Source organism: Engraulis encrasicolus, chromosome 24 (genome assembly GCF_034702125.1).
Source record: "Engraulis encrasicolus isolate BLACKSEA-1 chromosome 24, IST_EnEncr_1.0, whole genome shotgun sequence".
Taxonomy (NCBI): Eukaryota; Metazoa; Chordata; class Actinopteri; order Clupeiformes; family Engraulidae; genus Engraulis; species Engraulis encrasicolus.
The window spans coordinates 15,532,203-15,539,647 of NC_085880.1; positions in this window are offsets into that span (position 1 = coordinate 15,532,203).

Consider the following 7,445-nt stretch of genomic DNA (forward strand, 5'->3'; position numbering starts at 1 on the left):
GAATGACAAAGAATGGAGAATGAGGCAGGAACAAAAAGCAACAAAGGCATGTGATGTTGACACTGACAAGGTGACTGATCGTACAAAAACTACACATATGCACAGTAGTAGTCAGATACCACCACCATCCTATGTGGAGACTCCACAATATGTTTTGCAACCACTAATCATCCAATTGATTGATCCACAAGGGGCTGTGATTAATGGTGTGAGCAGATTAGGAAGAAGCAAAGGGGTTAATAATAATACTTTTCAGTGTTGGAGATGCAGAGGATTGGGACATATTGCACGCAACTGTAAAGTTAATAGAAGTCCACAACTGAAAGATCAAGTGCCATGCATGCATCAGAGTAACTTTGTTGCATCTCAAGCAACTACTGTAACTTATGACTCTCCCAACAATGATGGTTCAGGGTCGACAGAGACCCAGTACCCACAACAGCATTTCCAGTCAGCACCTCACATAGTTTCCCTGCTACAGCAGCCTCTCACATTCATCAAGCCTCACGTCACTGTGCAGAGAACTCAGACTAGAGGACAGAGGGGGGAGAGAGGTAGAAATGCAGGAAGGGGGAGGAGAGGAAAGGGTACTGATAATGGAACTATGCACTATGGCAAATCTGTCCCTGAATGTTGGAATTGTGGAGAAATGGGTCACATTTCGAGGAACTGCAGACAAATTAGGAAGAGAGATGAGGGATGTTATCACATCATACAACAACAAACCCTATAATTGTTACACGTGGTGAAGTAGGACACTTGTCAAGAAATTGTTGGCATAAAGGTGTCCGTTAAGAAATAAAACACATATTTACATACGTTCAATTAAGATGAAGGTTATTAATTGTCACTTTAAAAGAGTGACCACCAAGCAATCACAAACAACCATTCAATGATGCATACACGCTACATAGCCTGAGGCTACATGCAGACACCCGAGACACTTTTCCATGGTTGGTTAAAAACATACACACAAGGCCTTTTTGTGAACAAAAAGCAAGCATTGATGGTGTAACATGACATAAGTTGTAGTTAAATACAACCTGGCATAATTTACATTTTTTGGAACATTACATTTAGAGGATGTGAGTAAATTTACAAATTAGAAGATATGGTAATTTTATTTAGGGAATTTGAGAGCACATTGATATAGTTTTAAAAAGCACACATAGTCAAAGCCTTAATTAGGGATACCAGAAAAAGCACAACCTACATGTATTATTTGGCATTGATTAGTACATGTGACCTGGTGATATTTGGTGAAATTACAGAAATTGTGATTCTGAAGAAAGGGCATGTAACATCATCAGCGACATGGTCATGGTGAATAGACAATGGTGTTGTGTAAGGGTATTTGCCCATAGGGGTATGTTTCAAACCAGTTGCAACTTAGTCACTTCAGAGTTATGTATTGGATTACATGCTCTACTCTGGCATACTGGACCCTTGATACATTAAGTATTACGGCAATCACTGCTAAATCTGTAACCCAAGATATGGCCGGTTTTGGGTTTGGTTTTAGGAGATTTGAATCAATGTTGACTGACTGAAAACGACTTGGACTGACTTTGTTTCTGTATGAATGAGTGAAAAGATATGAGGTAAAAGAATGAAATTTGAGACAATATGAAATAGGAAAGATTTTCCAAAATCTAAAATATATGTTAGCCATTTCAACAGTTGGAGCCAGAATGCATGGTGCAAATCCTATTGCATGAAAACTGTTTGTCTGAAATCCCTATCCTAACTCTGCATCCCCATTCTTGTTTAACCCAGACTAACTCTAAACACCCTCCCCACTGACTTGACAAGATGTTGTCTAATATAACACCAGTATGTCTTATGAATACCCTGGCTATATGGCTTCCAACTGTAGAAATGGGGATAGAAAATTAAAGAAATCAGGGTTCCTACAGAGTCTTCAAAAAACTGAGTTAATAAATTCGGAAAGAATAACGTAATCTGACTTGGATGTCTGAGCCTCAAATGATGTGCAGCGCTACCCAAGGCAATACTACAAAAATGTCTTTGAGAAGATATATACAATCTTTGGTGCATATGACTGGTGTCAACTTGAGTGCACACAAATTGTATGAACAATAATGTCTTTTTAAAATTGTCTTAAATTGGTCATGAATTGAGCGTGTAGAAAGCTGGAGGAACCCTGTCACCCTGTAGATAGACTTAGACAACACAAAGGTTTTCTTATTTGCGCCTGCCAAACATCGTACTTCCTACAACCAGAGCAGTTGTGAATGGGCTTGTTCACAAGACAGAGCCATAGGCCACTGGACAGGCCAGGGTTCAAACAAGAGTTGACGGAGTCTTTCACGGCTGCATGGTGCATTAGCCGTGAAAGGGGGAGTAAAGGGGAAGAAAGAAAATGGGAATTAAAAACAAAAATATCAAGCATTGAACTAGAAATGGTTAACATTGGTAAACTCTAAGAACATCTATAAAGGTTTCGGGTATACTTCGACACATGCAAAGAATCCAAATGAGAAATGATTATAATACAATGATGAAGAAATGTATACGAGTCAGATGTTCAAGGTCTTTTCCTTCCTCAGCGTGAGAAAAGTTATTTTTCATCCAGAATATTATACAAGGCTGCAAATTCTGAAAATGCTGGGGGATACATGAAGCTTATTTGGTTTACTTGGACAGGGACTAGGTGCAAAGGAATAAATACACGTATGAACCATAATGATCACTTATAGTGATTTTCACTTTTTGTGAGAAATTGTTTAAATGAGTGGGAGAGTACTCCAACTTGAGAAACTACAGTTTCCCTTGGTGGCTCTGTCAATGTGTTCAGAGAAGGGTTGGCTAAAGGTTTTCAAAGATGGTGAAGTAATGTCGTGAATAATTTTGTGCATGAGTCATATATCAGAATAAAGGATGAGGTTATCAAAACTGAGCAAGTTATACATGTCTATTATGGCACAGTTGTAAAATTAAGGATGTTTGTGCAAGACTTAAGCTGGGTCTTAGCAACAACAATTAGGACATTGTGAATACTTTCACAATGTTACGCAGGTTTTCCTCTTATGCATCTCAGTGTGGAGTCAAAAGTCACTCCCAAATGTTTAAATTCAACAATGATTTTAAACTGTTTTTAACATATATGTATTTGTCAACCTTGTGAAGATGACTCAATTTGAGCTGTTGATAACAGTGTAATACAATATGCAACTGTAAAAGGTTTAAAAGATTAAATGGCAGAATTGAGATAAAGATGACACTCTTGTCACTCTTGTGCATCAAACCAAATTGCCAAGTCTAAAAGAGTAATATGTGATTAATGTGAAGACGAAATTGTTTTACACTGGTATCAAAGATAGAACAATGTTTCTCCCAAGAATGGATACTGCTGGGTTTTTCTCTATTTTGTGTCTCCACAGAACTCTGAGAGCATCACAAACCCCCAACATCCAGGACAATCCAGGCCTGTGTTGCTACCTAAGGACTGGAGGAACACAGTAGCAGTAAGGGGGGTGAAGAGGACATGTCCCATTCATCAACTGGCAGAGGAGAAGACCATGGGCCAGTTACCAGGAAGGCCAAGGAAATTATGCATGGGGCCATCTGGTGATCATGTGACCATCCTCAGTTCGACCACAGAATGTGTTGGGTGCAGTTTCCGGCTAGATGGAGGGGCCTAGGCCTTGACCGATCTCTGGATGACCTCTGTTGTCTGTCGACTGGGTTGTAAATTAGCAGATTATCCAAGGGGGGCATTAGGCCTCAGCGAGGGAGAACTGTGACAATGGCACCATAGTCACCATTATGACAATTACCAGCAAGCAACGGAAGCAGTCACTTAAAATTTGATAAAGGTTATGGTCCCATTTTACCAATGTTTATCACTTGACTATGCATAGACAAGGACATGCTACAACAACTGGTGAAGAGGTAGCTGAAGAAGGCAGTGTTTCTCAAGAAATTAGTTTTTCATTCTGGTTCTTAGCCTGAGGTAATTTAATATTTCAGAATATGGATATCATACATGCACTGCCAAATAGTATTGTTGTTAAACAATTGACTTTTCTTTTATGACACAAAGTTGTGAATGAGTGTTTTACCTTATTATTTTACTCATTATAATTAGTTATACCTATAGTTAGGATGTTTTATTTTACACATGACCATGTGTTATTTAGTTTTTATATAGCCTACATATCCACATATTGTTTTGTAACTGGAGTTTACTCTCAGCAGACAAAGTCGGGTTGCAGCTTTAGCTGGGCCGTTGGAGAATTTTGCCCAAATTAGTCCAAATTGGTCAGTATTTTTCACTGCTCATTGGCGGGTAGTGTTTTTTGACTGAGCCGTTGGGTTTTTGCTCCAACCTGAGAGTATCACGCTGTACTTGTTGAAATTTAAGAAGACCAGATGGATACTCTGTGATGACAATGCATCATATATCTTAGTTGGCGCTTAGTGGATGATAGACTAGTTGTGGTCGGCATTTGGGATGTTGGTGGATGAAACGGACAACCAGGCTGTTAAGCATACAACAGACAGCTGACTATTGTGGAGACAGCTCAACCACAGTAGTACTCTCCAAGGGGCAGGAGAGAGAAATCAAAAGGGGCAGGCACAAGCAATATGACATGGTGTGTCCCGCTCATCTGCTGGCGTTTCTGGGTGTCTGTCCATGAATGGTCTGTTGTTCGTCTGGGTGTCAATTAGGCTGTGTGTGGTCTGGTGTAGGTTACTAAAGACATTTAGGAAGAAATGTTGGATCACCAGACAAAAGTGTATTTAGTAGTTACTTTTATAATGTGAGTATGAACTCCCAAAGGGGGGACAATGTGGAGAATTTTTAGTTTCATCTTAGTTTTCTTAATCTTCTACTATTCTTATATTATATTCTCATTTTATTTTACATATTCTTGTGTGTAAGCTTTTCTGTAATGGGTCACTGGACACTCAACATTATTGGAAACATGTGCATCTACTTGATGTGGCTGCTGAACAACACATATGAAATGGCATATGCTGGACAACAAGACAATGGACAGTGGACATCCGGCCATGCGGGACCCCACATGCACAGAGGAAGCTGACGACATGGACTGTGGGGGAGGGAAATGGTTAAATAGTGGTGGCTTTGTATCCACTTTAGACTTTGCTGGGTGGAATACTTCCTGTCTCCACACAGTAACTTCTCCGGCCGTTAACAATAAAATCTGCAGTGCTTACCACCTGAGTTGCTTGTCTGCCGATATAAATTTTTTTACTACAGACACACTCTGCATCATATGATCGCACAAATTATGTGATAGGCCTAACTGAAGAGATTTTAATTGTCAGTAATAGTCAAATTGTCATATGTAGATAAATGAATGTGCATGCCAAAAAGATCTAGTGGCTTTTAAACAAATGACCATTTTGGATGCGTTGATACCGATACTTTATAGGCCTACTATCATGCCTGGCCTCATACCCATTTTCATACCTGTAGATACACAGAAATCACAAGTGTAATCAGTTGTCAAGAATTAACATTAATTAACAGTCTGCATAAACGTAGCATAGGCCTAACCCAACTAACAGCTCCACTACTAACGGTGACGTCCCCTTTATAATAGCAGAAGTCCTGAGCAGCTAAAGGATTTTATATTACCGTACTTAAAAGTGGACATGAAACATTACATTTATAGCGTTTTGTATAAGTTAAGTATAGTTTTAATTTATTTAGAGAGGAACATTATAGCAATATAATCGTAGATCATTTAAAAAAGACATTTCGGATACATTAGTTAAGCAGGCCATTATTAATATTCGCCGCCATCTTGTTTATGACATCACCGGGTGTGTTGCAAAGTTCTTCCGGTATCTGTGTGTTGGTTGGTTCGGTTACTCTGGGATTCTGTGCTCTGCTGCTGCTCATCCGTAGCCTGCTAAAAATAACTTAGCTAAACTATGGAGGATGAAGTGGAGAGATTTAGCGAATCCCACGACTTTCACCCAATGGCTTATGCTTTCGAGCCAATAGTGAAGGAAATGCGTAGCATTGCCACTACTGGGCATATTCATGAAACAGGACTAGGGCTATGCGAATCAGTTTCGGGAGGTGAGAGCAGAGCAACATTGACTGGTGCATGTGTAATCATTGCCAGCCCATGTGCATGTAGTGGGAGTCCAGGTGTTGCCTTGAGGCTGATTTGGGCCATTTGATCGAGGGTGAGACGTGTCTCCATGTCTCGGATGTTCAGCATCTTGTGCCTTGAAAACGACGTATTGGAAGTGGCAATGCTGTCACTACGAGAGGTACGAGGGGAGCCACTGAAGCGGCCCATCAACAGCAGGTAAATAGCTACGCTTGCTTCATTTAACATACACACGGAAAAGTATCTCATTACATCATATGGTGCGTATTTAGATTGTATATGTTATAAATGCTTTCATTATAAGTATTGACTATGGACGGCTAACAGTCCCTGTGTGTGCCTATGTGTCCTGTGTTGCAATTTTAGACGTTGCATTTGTGCTAGTCTCTAGTTAGCAGACTGATAACGGAGACTGACGTTAAATTGTAACTCGGTGATCGTTGCCGTTGCTTGTATCCAACTGCTTGAACTATCCGTGAAAGTGATTTTGTACTGAGCGAGGGATAGTATTTAGCCTGAGCGAAAGCCGACAATTTGTAGCAATTTGACCGGTGTAACAGACTATCTGGGTCCCCCGTATCAACTGGCGACTCCAGATGATATAAACACAGCGAATGGTCAAAACGAAAGTCTATCAATTCTGGTCTGAATGAATACGCCCCAGTTTAAAAGTGACATTTACTTACGATCACCCTTGCTTCTAACATCTGCAGTCGCCAGTTGTTGCGGCCCAAGATAGTCTTTTACACCGTTATCAAATTCCATTTTTCAACTATATCCCCTTGCTGTTCGAAAAACAGCAACAAAACGACTTCTAGCTTGCAACCCAGCCATAAATAGCCCTGCATTTCACTGCGCATTTCCCCATTGGATAAGTTATTGCCTAAATATATCCAGAGAACACATCCCCGAATTGCGCATGGTGAAAAGTAGGCCTAGTACACAATATTGCCTTGGAGGGTTATTATTATGGCCATGGTGATTGTGACCGCTTGTTCCCAAACAGCTGTAAAACACAGTTCTACATTTTGGGTGATCATTCCTTGCACCACCTGCCCTAGGCTATGACCAAGAACTTATTGGCGCAAATGAGTGGGTTATTGTCAGTTTACCAGTCAAACTATAAATGGCATAATTAAATGTAGACCATTATGTAGAATGGAGTGAAGAAAAGACCTTATTGTTGTTATTGCTATTATTATTATTATTATTATTATTATTATTATTATTATTATCATTATTATTATATAGGCCAAACATGTGAACCATGCATTACACTTTTAACACCACATCAAACCTAAGATGTCTGATTCAACTTTTCCTCTC